The sequence below is a fragment of the Eriocheir sinensis genome, chromosome 13 (assembly GCF_024679095.1).
Source record: "Eriocheir sinensis breed Jianghai 21 chromosome 13, ASM2467909v1, whole genome shotgun sequence".
In the NCBI taxonomy this organism is placed as follows: Eukaryota; Metazoa; Arthropoda; class Malacostraca; order Decapoda; family Varunidae; genus Eriocheir; species Eriocheir sinensis.
Window position 1 is genome coordinate 4,181,972 of NC_066521.1, and position 16,151 is coordinate 4,198,122.

Genomic DNA, 16,151 nt, shown 5'->3' on the forward strand with positions numbered 1-16,151 from the left:
TGAAGATCTAGACAATATGTGGGTATCTTCTACCACTCAGCGATGGTTGGAAATTATCAGTGTCTTGTGGTGGAACTCAAATCTAGGTCCTTGGAATCACCACGTTAACATTGACCACTACACTACTGTAGGAAGTTTTAGGGTGAAGGTGACCCCCATGTAACCAGCAGGAAAGCTACAAAAGCACATTAGCTCCATAGCTACAGGTACTTGATCCTGCGACTCCTGTGCCATTATGTTTTTTTAGTAGCTGCCAAATCCTGAAGTTGTTTTCTTCTGAGCTCAGTTACTCCAATATTCTCACTCCAGTCAAGTTCATTTTGGTTTCATTAGATTCTGCTTACCTTGAACTCAATGATTGATGTTGAAAACTAAGCATGAGCCTTAGTGGGAGCAGGAGAGGTGGGAGTGTGAATGGGGGGCGTTAGCTCTGTGTTTCCGGATATTTCTGGATGCAAAAATATACAGCAATGATGAACCCTAGATTACTGTCCCTCCAAATAGTCGTGAACCGCTGGCCCTGTATACGATCATATACAACCTTTTGGAAATGAATAAAAAATCTTTGCCGTACGAATTTCATTACAACTATTTCTATAATAAAATACTATCCTTTTGAAAACAGTCTATGTATTATTTAATGAAAATAAGCTCAACATAAAGAATATAAAAAATAGATGAATGTAATTGTGAAAAGTGATAAATAAAAGTTCTTTATAGGCCCCTTGGTAGGCCGGGTATGCTGGGAGAGAGCCCTGGCTTGCCCCATGTGGGGTCAATACGTTCCCCGGGATGCCCAAGCTGAACCACGGGTTGGTGTGGACCAGGCTGTCAGAGATTGGGTGTATTTCAGTAATGAAAGAAAGTTAAAAAAATATCTTGAACCTCCTCTAGTTCGTCTCACCTTGCTGGGTAAGGCAAGTAAATGATAACTATGATGTCATCTCTTTGCTGGGGCATTATAGTGGCTAGGGTGGAGGTTTTCCACAGTGAAGGGGCCAGGTTTGGGGTCAACTGGGGGTGGTGATGAGGTTGGTGAAATGCTGTGGTGTCTCTCCTGGTGTGGAGGTTATGGCTGTGTTGAAACCTTCCTCACCCTCAGTGTCACTGTTAGTTACTTCTTCACTCTTTCCTCTTTCCTTTTCATTTCTTACTGTGCATTTACTTTCTTTACTAATTGTGGACATAATACCTGGCTGGTTCACTTACTCTGCCATCAGCCTTTAAAAATTTATCAACCGTCATTTCATTGCATCAGGAGTAAATGGAATACCGAAGTGCTTTCGTCTGCTCTGCAGGCACGAAGTGGCTGTCTGGCAGATTAAATCACTGGAGTGGACAATCTTGTAATGAGCCAATAGGCTTTCTGTTGCCTGCATTTCCATGTTTCCATGTAGTGTTCAGCCTCCTCCTCCTCCCCCTGTCCCCATGATGACTTCAGGCAGTATAAAAAAGTTTTTAAAACATTACAATATGCCTGAAAACCAATTGAAAAAAATTATACCTACCAATTGAATGCATCATTATGTACCACTATTTCACTGTCCTTGTTTACAATAATCATTTTGGGGTGTTAGGAATTAGGTCAGTTAACCAGGGGATTTGACAAATTAACTATTTCCCTTATGGAACTAGTCTCGGGCCGAGAGTTCAAGCCAACTATGAGTATCGTCTGAGCTCAAATAAGCCTTGGATGGTACTTAAATACTTCGCTCATCGGCTCCCAGACCGAGACAGCCTTATTCACTGCCTGAAGACTAAACACATTTACCATGAAAGGAATAACAATAGTTCAGTGTTTCCTTTCATGAAATAATAAATAATTGCCCTTGCGGAATTATAATTAAAGAGCAAGGATAATTTAACCAATGGAAACAAAGATCGAAAGCCACGCCATCTGGCGAGGGAAATTTAAAATACTTCAGACCCACGTGGTTGGTTTTCGTTCACTCCATCATCTACTCTCAAGTAGTTAACACATCAGCACTTGCAGCTCCCCCCATCAACTCGTGACAGTGCTTATTTATACTTTGACTTGAGGATTACAAGACCCTCTAGGACGAGCCTTCGAGAGACAACCACTTTTGAAACCCTTCTAAGATAAGTGCCCTCCTACAGTGATTACAATTAGGTTTTACTATCAGGCCTGTTAGAATTATCGTTGTAACTGGGAGGCGCTTGCAGGGAAGCCTGTACCCCTGTCTTGGGTGGTAAGTTTGTTTAGTTTGTCATGGGGGAGTTCAGTGTCCTGGCAAAAACGTTGGGTAAGGTAACTTCACTAAATCCCAAAATATTTTCAAAAGTGATTATTCTAGTATCAGCTGCTCCTTGCTGAATTCAATTGAATTCAGCAATGGGTACAGCCCAGTTTAGAAACATCCTCTGAGGCATTTAAAATTAAAATGAAAGTAGTGCTATTTGGACATTCTTATGTACGGGATCTGTCTCGGTATGGGAGCTGGGATCGCAAGTTAGAGTTGGCTACCGGAGAAAAGGTACCACTGCAGTTTGATTTCAGGGCTTATCCCAGCAAAGATTACAGTTTCTTCTTGGAACATCCAGAAGAAGTAAATTAAGTTCAAGAGGTAAGCCCCGATATCATCATTGTGGTTCTGGGGGGAAACTCAGTAACCTCCTCCCTGTCTAACATCCAAATAAAGGAGAACAATGCAGCCTTTTACACATTGCTCAGGGCTGCAGTGAAATCTGATTGCCTGAAACTTGCAGTCGAGATAGTGGCTCGTTTTGTGCCTGCCGGCAACCACCATGACGTGCCCGAGGCTGCCGAGTTCAACTGGCGCCGGCAAGTTTTGAATAATTTCACTATTAAAAGCCTCAAGAGACAGGGGTTGGTTGACAGGGTTATCCAGTTGGGGTCGGTGGATTTCCTCAACAACCCTAAGTACTACAGGGATGGTGTACACTTGAGTGGAACTGGGTTGGGAAAGTATAAGGATGCAGTCTTGGGTGGCCTGAAATATGCCCTTGAACACCGGCAGTGAGTATAGTTTATTTCCAGATGCCCAAAGCATTATTCAGCTGAATAGCTAGTGGCAATTGAGGGCCAACTAGCCGGTCCCGGACTGCCTCCTTGTACATTTAAGGGTCTTTTTTTATAATTGCCCTTTTAATTGAAACCACCCCTATTAATCAAACCCTTTTAGATTGTTTTTCAATATTGAGCTTGCTTCTATATTTACCTCAATGGATTCAAAACTAAACCCTGAGGATGCAGCCACCCATGGAGTATATAAAGACTCTGTTCCCCAAGAGATAATTAAGACCCTGAGAAGGAGCAGGGGAATCTTTAAAAGAAAAATAACACTCCTTCTTAAACAATTGAAAGAATTAACTCAAACAGATTCCTTGACACCCTCCCTAAGTAAGAGCTTGACCAATAAAATAGAATTAGAAATGGTACAAGTGAGACACTGATGACAGAATAAATAAAATAATGGATCAAACAGACCTTGAAAGTAAGGATGAAACTTACTATGCCTCAGAGTTGAAAGATCAAATGAATTTCTCACTACAGATTGATATAGAATCAGATCAGTATGTTGAGCTAAATAAGGATCAGGATGTAAGAGGTGCTCAAAGTGATATTACTTCACAGAATCTTATGCAGTTTGTCACAGATGAATTTTAGTGAAGGTAAGCCTCCTCCATTGAATTGTGGAACATTTTCGGGAAAGGAGAAGGACAAGTTTGCTTTTAATACCTTTTTAAACCAATTTAATAATGTGATTGGGACGAGAAAGCATCTGACTGATGCTACCAAACTAGTCTATTTAATTGGCTATTTGAGAAATTATGCTCTCTCAGTAGTGAAACATTTATCCATTACGGATGCTAATTACAAAACAGCCATCCAAATGCTGGAGAAAGAATTTTTAGACAAAGAATTCATTATTGATGAAACTTACAAGAATATAATGAAATCTTATCCTAGCTCTTCGTTTGACCCTGAATATACTTCCACCAAGATTTTCATAAATGAGATAAGGGCCTATTTAGCCGAGTTAAAGGCACATGGCTTTAACTTTCTGGAACCAGACTCAGCTGGTCATTCCCTTATCAGCCATATTATATTTGACACAAACTGCCAGCAACAGTAAAAAGGGAATTCATTCATCTTTTATCCAAGAATTACCCCACCATAACTGAAATCTTTGAAAATTATCACAGAGTTCTCACCACTCTGAGTAAAACTTGTTCTGTAAAGCCTAAGAATTTTAATAAAGGCAACAATAAGCCTTCCTCAGTTGAAAACAAACCACCAATGAAGGCCAGAGAAAACCAAGAACCAAAAGGTACACTCCAGAATTACAAATCCTTCTCCACAGAATTAACTTGTAAGTTATGTGGGGCTGGTGGGCATTCTTTGGGCCAATGTACGAACTTTACCAACTTGGAAGCCAAAATTGCCCAACTAAAAGAATTATCTATGTGTACCAGGTGTGCTGGTTCGGGGCACGATGAGAACAACTGTTATGGCAAACAAGGTAAATTTAGATACCAATGCAGAGTCTGTCGGTCAAAGGAACATATTACACCCTTGTGTCCCCTCTGTCGGTCAAAGAAAGATAAGGCTAAACCTCAACTTAAGACAAATATAAGCTTGTGCCTGGCACAAAGAAGTTTTGACTCTTGCCAATTGCTGCCAACAATGACTTTAACTTTAAAGAATGGCAGAAAGAGTAGAAAGGTTAGGTGCCTTGTTGATACCTGAAGCCAAAGATCATATATTTCGGAAACCGCTGCCAAAGACCTTTGCCCAGATGTGAATAAATTGTTTTCCCTAGATTGTGATGTTGGAACCTACATTGGTGCAGAAACAAAAAGCTTTAAACAAATGGCTACAGGGATTAAATTAAAAGATTGATGCACTTTTGCTCCCTTTAGTGGACAAGACCTTGGACATTAATTTTTACGTTCCAGGGATGAACGCAGTCATTTGCAAATTCAAGGAAAATAACATAAAATTGTTGGATGAACACTTCTGTGAGGCCAAGAACCATGAAACTATCCAAGTTGATATGTTGGTAGGCATTGACATACTACAGTATATGTCATCAGTGTCCTGGCAAGAGAAATTAGGAGGTAAATGTTTAGTTATGCACAACAAAGTAGCTCCCATTGGAAATGTATTTAACTTTTTGAGTCCAGCAGAACAGCAATTTGTTATGCATCTCCTAACAAAAAAGGGAGAAAAACCTATGCAACAAAACTAAAACAATGGTTAATGCCATTTTGGACCCTATAAAATCATATTTCAATCCACTTGAACACCTTCTAGAGGACACAGAAGTGGACAATGGACTGGAACATCTCATTAGCCTCGAGTCCTTAGGAATAAAAACCACTGATCAAGACCTGGTGTCCCTAGAAAGCGAACAAATAAAGCAGTTTGAAGATGGTATTACTTTCAAAGAGGGTCATTATAATGTTGAGTTGCCATGGTATTCAGACAAAATAGATTCTGTTCCTTCAAATCATTCTGTTGCACTTAACGTGCTGGACCGAACTCTGGACCACTTAAAAAGAAAGCGGTTACTTCAATAATTCATAAAAAATCCATTTTTCACCCGATTTACTTGATGTATTGATGTTAATATGAAATTTATACAAAAAATAAATAGTTATCTGGATTCTTGAATAAATTCTCTATGAATCCATGTGATTAAATGTGTTCCAGGATTATCATTGCCTTTCAAACAAGACAAACATTTCTCTAAAAATTAAATGATTCGCTTTACTGAAATTAGGCCTTGTACTGCAAGTGCCATAAATAACACAGCTTTCAAAGTAGAATTTTAAAAGAACAATTTTTGGAAAGTGCTTAAAATCAGCAATCATTGTGACAAATGTCAATGTTGAAGGATCAGCGATGACAAGATGCCACTAGGTTGAACATATTTGTTGTATTTTATATCGGCCACTTTTCAGAAATGTTAATTTAGGGTAGTGTTAGAAAATGCATGATAGCACACATATAGCTACCACTTGTACAATGCTCTCATATATTTTCAAACTCTTGAGATATTTTCCTTGCCAAAAATCACCATGAGCATTATTCCCCTCAGATGGTACCGATCAACCCTACTGGCTCACCGACTAATAAGTGCTTAAGAAATTCTCTGTTAAGCAATGTTTTAACAGGTTTAGAAAGACGAGAAAGGAAAGCTATAGGACGGTAGTTTGAGGGCTTAGAGCGGTCACCCTTCTTAGGCACAGGATGTTTGTAGGTGTATCTCCAGCAGGAAGGAAAGATAGATGTTGAAAGGCAGAGACAAAAAAGTTTGACCAGGCAGATGTCAGCATGGAAGTACATTGGAGGCATTCCATCAGATCCATAAGCCTTTTGAAGATTTAGGCCAAAGGGGGTATAGAAAACATCATTCTTAAGAATTTTAAAAACAGGCATAGTGGTGTCAGAGGGGGGATGAGTAGGAGGAATATGCCCTGAATTTTCTGGATTGGAATTTTCAGAGGAGACTGTCAAAAAGTGAGGTTTGCCTGTATTTATTTACTTATGAGGTGGCATCCTTAATAAGCTTGCTGCATCCCCTTGCCTCCCACTTAAATAGGCTTGCTCCCCTTATGGGCACATGTTTGACTGTTTATTTGGTGGTGCTGTGTTTGTCTAAAGTTTTGTCCATCACATTCTTACACAAACAAGAAAACTTAACATCTCTTTCTAGATGATGAGTGTTGGAATTTTGGCAAAGTCTTTATTTTTTAACAGTATTTTTTAACAGTTTTTAACAGTATTTTGTAACTTACAACAGTATTTTGTAACTAATTTGTAACAGTATTTTGTAATTGATCAGCAATGGTAGCCGCAATTTTCTTAGTAGATATCTACATGAACTTGTATCGTGGAATCACAAGTATATCTACTTCCAGCTGTTGGATTTACTTCCGCGGGCATTGCCGCCGGTTCCTGGGCTGCATCCATGATGTCTATAGCTGCCGGTTTTAGTGGAGGAGGGGTTGCTGCGGGTGGAGTGGTAAGTAATTTTGGAGGATGCAGCAGGATATTGTAGATGAATTTGAGGTGGTGTGCAGTAAAAAAAGAAAGTTGAAAGTAAATGCAGACAAGATCAAAGCTCACGCAATGCACATCAGGTCAAGATTGTGACTTACTACTCACTCACATTTATGACCAGGCCAATAATAATATAAGTAATACTTGGTTAGGTAATGAGTTGACAATTTAAATATCCCGCCGTGAGTAAGCAGCTGTTGGTGTTCCCGCACTTACTACCTTACCCCCTTTATACAATTAGTTATCATGTTATGGACTGGTTTAGGACTGACAGACTGGTCGTAAGTTGAATTGGTTGTAAGTCAAAATCTGCATTGGAAAATAAAATAAAATATTATTCAAATGACCTGCCATGAAGAATTACACTAGACTGAGCAAGAATTTACCCAAATCTAGCAAAATTCCTGCGTTTCTTGTTCTAGCATGTCAGATTTTCAAGAACCCCGCAATTCTTGACAAAAATCGGGGGTCCCACGCAAGCCGCGGCAGAGCAGGGTATGGCCACTTTCTTGCTGGACGCACCTCCTTAAGGCATCATCTGGCGATATCTGGCATTCTTGGCCCCCGCCCCATTCTTGATACTGTTTTTCACCTCCCACCCGTGATCCGCCAGAGCACTCTTCTTGCTCATCTGACTGGATGAACCAACACTATTTCTCATTTTGTCACTCATCAAGGACAACATGCGTTAGTTTAGTCACAGTTACGAGATCTACAGTTCATTAGGAACATTTCTCTAGCTGTTTAGCGTCACTGCATGCGACAGAATTTCTTAAAACGTCCTTTTCGCGAAAAAAATATTGACAAATGGCATCGTTTCACTTTCTTGTCTCTAATGATGACAATGATGTTTTCATAGCGGAAAGTTCTTATTTATCCTACAATGATGCTTTGAAATGTTCAGTGGTGTAGCAGTAACAAACAGTAACCTCATGAATTCTATATCCACCCCTACCTGGCAGGGTTACCCATAGGAAGCTCAAGAAATGGTCATTGCCAGAGGCCAGCAAGAAAGTGGCCGTACCTTGCTCTGCCGCAGCTTGCATGGGACCCTCGATTCTTGTCAAGAATTAGGGGGATTCTTGAAAATCTCCCGCTGCCATGTTTCAACTCCCTGCAGCCAATATCTAGTGTCTCCCTCCTCTCATGGAAGGGTACCATTGGCACCTTGAAGCTAGCATAGTATCTTTTCCATAAATACCTTATGATAAACCAAAATGCATTTTTACAGAGGGTGGCAGTTTGACAATATGGAAGGTTTCACAATCATTAGAAATGTTGGAAATGAATAGGTTGCTGCCTCACAAAAATAAAACCAATGTCATTTGCATCATCATCATCATTTCATCGATGCCTGCTCCTAGGAGCTCCCACCAGGGGATGGCCACGGCAGAAGAGCTTCCATCTTTCTTTATCCAGACACTCAATCCTTGCCTGCTCAAAGCTTCTCAAAGATCTTTCCCCCCTCTCCCCAACGTACTCTTGCACCCTATCCCTCCATTTCACTGGAGGTCGTCCTCTAGCATTCCCTCCCTCAATCTCACTCACATACACCCTTCTGGTCAACTTACTCTCCTCCATTCGTTCCATGTGGCCAAACCACTTTAAAGTCTGTCACTTCACTTCTTCCACCACTCTACACTTCTTCCCTTCACCCCTGTGAGACATTCCAAAATGCTCGTACACACTTTCATTACTCATTCCATCCATTCTACTCACACCACAAGCACTCCTCAAATAACTCATTTCCACTGCCTGCACTCTAGACCTCTGACTTTCATTCCAGGCCCACGTTTCACTTGCATATGTGAGGGTTGGTACTATTATTGTATTTCTCAAATCCTTCTTTACCTCCATGCTCACACTTCTGCCATTCATGATTCGTCCCAAAGACCCTACCACCCTTCTTCCTTGCAATGCCCTTTCTCTTATCTCTCCATGCTTACACATAACTGATCCAAGGTACTTCTCATTGACCTCCTCCATTTCTTCACCATTCAAAATTATTTTGCATTCTTTTTCACATTCAATTCCCACTCTATATGGGCACACAAAATCTACAACCTCACTTCTACTTCGCTCACAAACCATCACTTTACTTTTGTTGACATTTACTTTCAGCTTTCTCCTATTACAGACACTATCAAAAACACTGACCAAATTTTGTAGGTCACTTTCATTTTCTGCAATGAGCACCATGTCATCAGCAAACAGTATCGAATTCAGTACCCACTTCCTTCCCTCATCGAACAGTCTTACTCCAACTTCTCCAACTTTGCCCTTAATTTCTCTAATAACACCATCCACATAAATATTGAATAACCATGGTGACATGACGCACCCTTGTCTTAAGCCCACTTTTATAGAAAGACTTTATTGCACTAAGCAGTTTTCCTCCCATACCATAAATCTTTAAAACATCCCACAATGCAATCCAATCAACTCTGTCATAAGCTTTTTCCAAATCCATGAAGGCAGCGTATAGTTTCTTTCCTTTTGCTATTATTTTTTCTACTACCATCCTGAAGGCAAATATCTGATCCACACATCCCCTTCCCTTCCTGAAACCTTCTTGTTCTTCACTGATTTTCTCTTCTGTAAGTCCTTGCACCCTCTCTATTATGACTTTTCCATATACCTTTCTGGGTATACTCATTACCATTACCATAGGTTATGTCATTTACACTTTTGTAAATAATACACTGTAATAATAAGCTAACATTTCGTATTCTGATGCTTGTTGCTTCTGTTGCTTATCACTGCCTCATGTTGTTTGCTCTCTGTTTTTTCAGATAGCTACACTCCAGTCAGTAGGGGCTGCTGGATTAGGTGCAGCTGGAGTTGCTGGTGTTGGTGCTGTTGGAGGAGTTGCAGGTGCCGGAGTGGCTGCAGGTGCTGCTAAGGTGGTTGAGGGAATATCTGGCGATGAGAAAAAAGATGATGAACCTAGGAAAGGAAATTAAAAAAAAAATAAATAAATAAAAAACACTGCACACACACACACACACACACATATAGATATCAGACATTAAAATTGGATACTGTTATTTGGATGAGGATATACTGAGAGAACTGATTGTGTTTAGTGTAGGATGCTGTTGTGTGGTCACCTCATAACAAAAAAACATAACCTAGTTAGAGAGGATTCAAAGAGTAGCAACGAAAATACTGAGAAACTACTGACATGAGTTGTAATGCAAAGGGAGGAAAGACACATTTGCGATGTATAAAGGACTGTTACCCTTTTTAGTAACTAATTTATATGTCTGTTTGTTTAGGGTAACACATGTATTGTTTATTAATGGTATTCAGGCTCACACTTACCTAGCTGTCTGGGCTCGAGTAAGTTACTTGTGGCTCAGAGTCAATTGAAATTAGGGAAGTAACAAAAAGTCTTACCATAAGTTGTGTAGTGGAAGTGATGTGGATCTGGCCAAAAGGACTGCCTTCACTTCTGCCATTTCTCTCTCTCTCTCTGGTTATAGAAATGTGTGTTAAGTTTTCAAGTATATTATACAGTCTTACGCGTATTTACAGTGAGGATGAGGAGTCGCCTTTAAAAGCTGACACCCAGAGGCACACGTCTTGGCGTTCGCCCAGTTCGTCTTGTTCTGCCTTCACCGTCACGAGTTCTGTCTGTCATCAGTGATGACCTCGATTCAGCCAGTGTCCACCTCAGCACATTCTAGATGTGGTGCCACCCTCTCTCAAGGCTAACAACAACCCAACTCATCTAAACATCCAGTGGCACCATACAGAACTTGTGTTTCGACACTTACATTGCTTACATTTCTGTCTACATGAGGCAATGGCCGAGTGGTTAGTGTGCGGGTTAGGTGAGCCCGGGGACATAGCATGGCCTAGGTTTGAGTCCTCACTGAAACACGCTGATTTTTCAAGTCATCGCTGAGTGGGGGAAGACCACCCACATGCCGTCCAGATCTTCAATCAATCCTAGCTTCAGCAACTTCGGTCAAAAGGAGCACAGGGGGGGCAGCATGGGCCCAGCAAGAGTCTTACATCGCGGCAGCCACTATAAAGAAAATTAGCCTGCGCCACTAATAGCCTGGGGCCAAACATAAGGCCCCTCAAGAAAGCCTACCGACGCTACAGTCAGCACACACACACAGACACACACACAGAATAGTTTTTTAACCACCCGCTTCCAATAACTACAAAAGTGTTTGCTAGCTACCGCTCCGGTGGCTCAATCGGTAGAGCGCTGTACTGCGAGGCTTAACGGCCAAACAGGCGGCGGTTCGAGCCCCACTCAGGCCAGATTCTTTCGGTTGACTAGTAGTGGTTACTGTCCCCCCTTGAGCAAGGGGGATGGGGTGTGTGGTGTGTGAGGTCCTGGCAATACCCAGAGATCGATGATACTGAGCACTTGCTCTTGTTGGGAAGGTACCTGCTGGCGAAAGCGAGAGGGTTTTCTAATGTATAGTAGTGGAAGCACAAGAATGTGCAAATTTATGGTGAAAAATTCTAGATGTCAAAATGTATGTTAGGAAATTCAGCTTCATATTAACAGTACTGACAATGTTAACAGTAAAAAGCCAGAGGAGGTTCAAATGAGGAGCATTCTTAAGTTTAAGAATTATAGAGGCAGGACAGTATGAGTGTGACTCAAATACTGTAAACAACCATGTAAATATAACTATGCAAATACAGTAAACCCTTGATATAACGGACCCACTTATAACGAATTTTGGATATAACAGACAAGGTCCAACGGTCTGAAATCCACGGAGACCGACCTAAAATAGTTTTTAACCACCCGCTTCCTATAACTACAAAAGCGTCTGCTAGTCACCTCGCCCTCCTCCCTTTATCTGGTGTCCCATCCTTCGGTTATTGTAGTCTTTTTCATCCCATCTGATGAAATATTTTTCTCTTCATGGTTTCCATTCAAATGAAGAATGTATTTATGTCACAAAAAAGTCTTGTGCATCAATCCATTTAATTTAATGATTTGTGACAGAAACAGTTATCAGATTATTTCATAACACTCCGAAAACTACCAAAAGGAAAAAAAAAGTTTCGTCTGCCAGTGCGATATATTGGTGCACTTGTAAAATTTTACCCATAAATGTAACAATACAGCTTCCCCACAGGGCCCCACTGCCAACTTGGCAGCCTCACTGCCTCGTAGTTCATTGCCAAGTGTGCTATGTGGCTATACAGACAACATGCACACAACACATACACCAAAAAAACTATACCTACGTTTATTAGGTTCGTCGGTATTATTTTACATTTTATTTTTATTTTCGCTGCTTATAACAAACTTTCGGCATCAACGGACTAAGTTCCCCCCCAATAAGTTTGTTATATCGAGGGTTTACCGTACATACACATGCATTAACACATTGATCACCCGCTTTCCAGCTACTCATGAGTATTATGCATGGGTAGTCTTGGTAAATCTCTCAGTGTGTATAGTTTCAAATTATCAGGGTAAAGAAGAATATGGAATGTGCTTGGGTGAATACTATTTTAGAGAAAACAATTTCACAGCAACTGCCACTGCTACTGTCACTGCAGCTGGCATGACCAACAGACTGAACAAATAACTTGTATGTAAAGTGGAATTCTTGCATGTGATGAAAAATATCACAAGAAATATATTTACTTGTCTTGTTGATTGACAAACATTTGAAAAATTATCAAACTTGAGTCAAATAAGAAGAAAAATGTTCATATATTAAGCCATGTTTGGAAAACATATACATATACGAGATAAAAAAGTATTATATCATAGATTGATAAATGTGGAGCTCACCTCAACACATAATCATCTCGTTATTTCTCTATATAATTAATGGTTTTCTACTTAGAGACAGTCTTTTGTACATTAATCTTCTCTGGGTTTTGTACCATATGATCCCTTGTTAACCCTGCAGACAATAAAGATTTAGCCCTCTTCTGATTATGAATCACTTATGCTCTCCTCTCACCCTCTTTTTAAGGAGGGCGCCACGGGGGGTCCCTCCTGGGCACACAGTATGTCCTATGGCTTTGAAATCTTAGTATGTTGTTAGTTGGTGTAAATCTATGACATTCTGTGAATTTTGTGAAATTTGGGTGAATGTGTAGAGGAGAATCAAATGGAGCATAAAATCTTTTTGTTTCACAGACTTTATTTTTTAGTTAATTGCTTTGAAAAAAAATACCATAGAAACTTTGTGTATATATCTACATTTCTCAATTTGTAAATTTTAGAATTTTTGTTTGGGCTTCGAGAAAAAAAATTAAAAACTTTTTTTCACACTAATAATTTTGTCCACTTTTTCTCCCGTTTTCTTTATACATTTTTAAAAATCAACAAAATGGGAAACATTGCCATTTAGTTGTAGTTTATATTGATACCTTACAAAAAGACTGTCAGACGTTTTCTTGACTTTGTGAAATTTTTTGAAGTGTAAAAGACAAATTTTCGAGATTTTGGCTCCTAAAGATTTTTTTTTCCATTTCATGTGTCTTGCCATTTGTATTCATTTGATTGGCATGAAATCTTCACATATGATTATTTATACCTTGTTCACTTACTGGAGAAGGATAAGGCATCTGGTCCCCCTTTATAATAAAAAGTATTATCACTCAAAAGTGGTGGTGGTGAGGTTGGTGTGAAGACAGTCATGACTCTTGGTTCTAGCGTTGCTTTCTTGCGTTTTTCCTGGGTCTCCATTTTGTTCCAGGAGCCTTCTTCATGTTCATAAATCTGCTCATGGTCGCTTTGCGCTTGTATTGTAAGGACGTTTTTGGGTTGTAGCGCGGCGAAAAATTTCAATGTCCTCCCCAGTCAACGTCTGGGTGAGAACTGAGCAACAGAGCGCGCATTTCATATTCGGCAGCTGTCACAAGTAGATAAAGGGAGGATGGCTGACAAAATTTAAAGGGAAAAAGACTATTTTCAATGTGAATTTTCCATGTTTAAGCCGATAAATACCACGTGTGTTGGCGCGCTATGACGTAACAGCGCAGGGCATTTAAATCTCTTAAAGGAACCCTGTTTTTAATATTCTACAAAAATATGCTTCATTACCTGGTAGTACATAGCATCCCCGACATGTTGAGCAAGAAAAACTAATTTAGTCAGTTTAAAATATTCATCAAAAATACCCCCCTGCTGCCCCCTTAACTCTTTTGTTATTGTGGATAGGCCTCAGGACCAGGGATTAGTGCTTGACTACAACAAAGAGCTAAATACTCTCCTCTCTCACAACCATGTTCGATATGTCCCTGCGACAAGGCATCGTCCCTTCAGATTGGAAAAAGGCTAACGTAGCACTGATTTTTAAGAAATGAGAAAAAAAATACTGGGTGATTATAGGCCCATTAGTCTAACTTAACTTGTAGGTAAGCTACTCGAGAGCATAATTAGAGACAAAATTGTGAGTTACCTTGAAAGCCACTGAAATACTCATCAATTTCTGCAACATTCGCGGTCTTCGCTCTAATTTTCATTCTGTGGAACACCATCTCTCCTCCTCTAAACCTCACCTTCTCTTCCTCACTGAAACACAGGTTTCTGAGGCTACTGACAGCAATCTCTACTCTGTTCCCTCCTACTATCTTTACCCTAAATTTCAATCCAAAGCTGGATGTTGCGCCTACGTGCGCAACGACATCACTTACTCTTGTGCCCACGACCTTGACTTCAGAATCTTCCACCATCTGGGTAAGATTTCATTGTCATTCTATTACTAAACACATCTGTACATGGTGTTTACCTCTCACCTAACTCTACTAATTATGTAAAATTCTTTGACTACTTGAACTTTAAAGTGGAGCACGTCTTGACCTACTCTCCCTTCGCTGAAATATCCATCTTGGAAGATTTCAATGTTCACCACCAGCTTTGGCTTTCATCCTCTTTCACTGACCAGCCTAGTGAGCAAGCCTACAATTTTGCTCTCCTCAATGACCTAGAGCAGTTGGTTCAGCACCCTACACGTATTCCCGACCGTCTTGGAGACAGGCCCAACATAGTAGACCTCATCCTTTCCTTTAACCCTTCTGCTTGCTCTGTCAAACTGTTCTTTCCGTTGGGCTCCTCCGATCACAACCTTATTCCATTATCTTGTCCTATCGCTCCTGTGCATCCTCTGGACCCACCAAAGAGGTGATGCTTCTGGCATTTTGCTTCCGCTCGGTGGGACGATTTGAGAATGTACTTTTCCGATTTCCCGTGGAATGATTGCTTTCAGGAGAGAGACCCCTCTGTGTGTGCCCAGCGCATCACAGAGGTGATTGCCTCTGCAATGGAGGCACACATTCCACGTACTTTTTTAAAAAGCCTTGGTTTAATCACGCTTGTTCTCATGCTGTCAAAGATAGAGAGGCAGCTCACAAAAGGTACCAGAGCCTTCGAACTCCCGCTAACCATGATCTTTACATTTCTGCCCGGAATCGTGCCAAATCTATTCTTTGACTAACCGAAAGCTCTTTTATCAATAGAAAATGTCAAAGCCTTGTTTTTTTTATTCTTCCCAGAATTGAATCTTCCCAGATTCCTAGGTGCCAGATCTGGCACCTAGCCAAAAATATCTCCTCCAAAATAACTTCATCTTTCCCTCCTACCTCATATAAGATTCTTCTTAAGCTTGCGCAAAGATCTCATTCTCGCTCTTGACTCCCGTCGCAAGGTAAAGGCAGGCAAGTGCAGGTATTTCCACGGTGGGGGGGCGCTGTACCAGAATTTCTGTGGACTGTGCAGGCAGACCGTGACTTCAGAATCTAGACGAGGAAGAGGTATGATTGCTGCTGGGACCTCAGCCAGGGATGTGTGGTATCGACAAAAATACTGGTATTGGGGTATTGCCGGTACCGGTTTCCTGAAATAATACCGGTATGCCTCTTACCAACATAAGTCATGACACCGGTAATACCGGTATTTCCTCAAAATACCGGTAATACCAGTAATGGTATTTACTCGTACAATATGTAATTCTAAAACCGTACAAGGTAGTTTTAGGTGACTTTTAACTTTTATTATTTTTTGCATAAATAGTATTTTTGACATAATGAAAATAAAATAACAATTCAAATCTCCTTAAACATTTATTTTGGGGTCTGTGTGTAATAATAATAATAATAA

At 40.4% G+C, this 16,151-nt stretch overlaps 1 long non-coding RNA gene across 2 annotated transcripts in view; it reads left to right on the plus strand.

Annotated features, from left to right (window-relative positions):
* The window catches only part of LOC126997899 (uncharacterized), a 75,176-nt gene extending 62,202 nt beyond the window's left edge, over positions 1 to 12,974 (plus strand). Inside the window, exons 5-7 of one of the 2 annotated variants that reach the window (XR_007752449.1) lie at positions 6,910 to 7,013; positions 9,844 to 9,943; positions 10,589 to 12,974. This is a non-coding gene — a long non-coding RNA (uncharacterized LOC126997899). Of the gene's footprint in view, positions 1 to 6,909; positions 7,014 to 9,843 lie in introns of both variants that reach the window. The other variant, XR_007752448.1, reaches the window with a different exon arrangement.
* Positions 12,975 to 16,151: the final 3,177 nt, after the last annotated feature.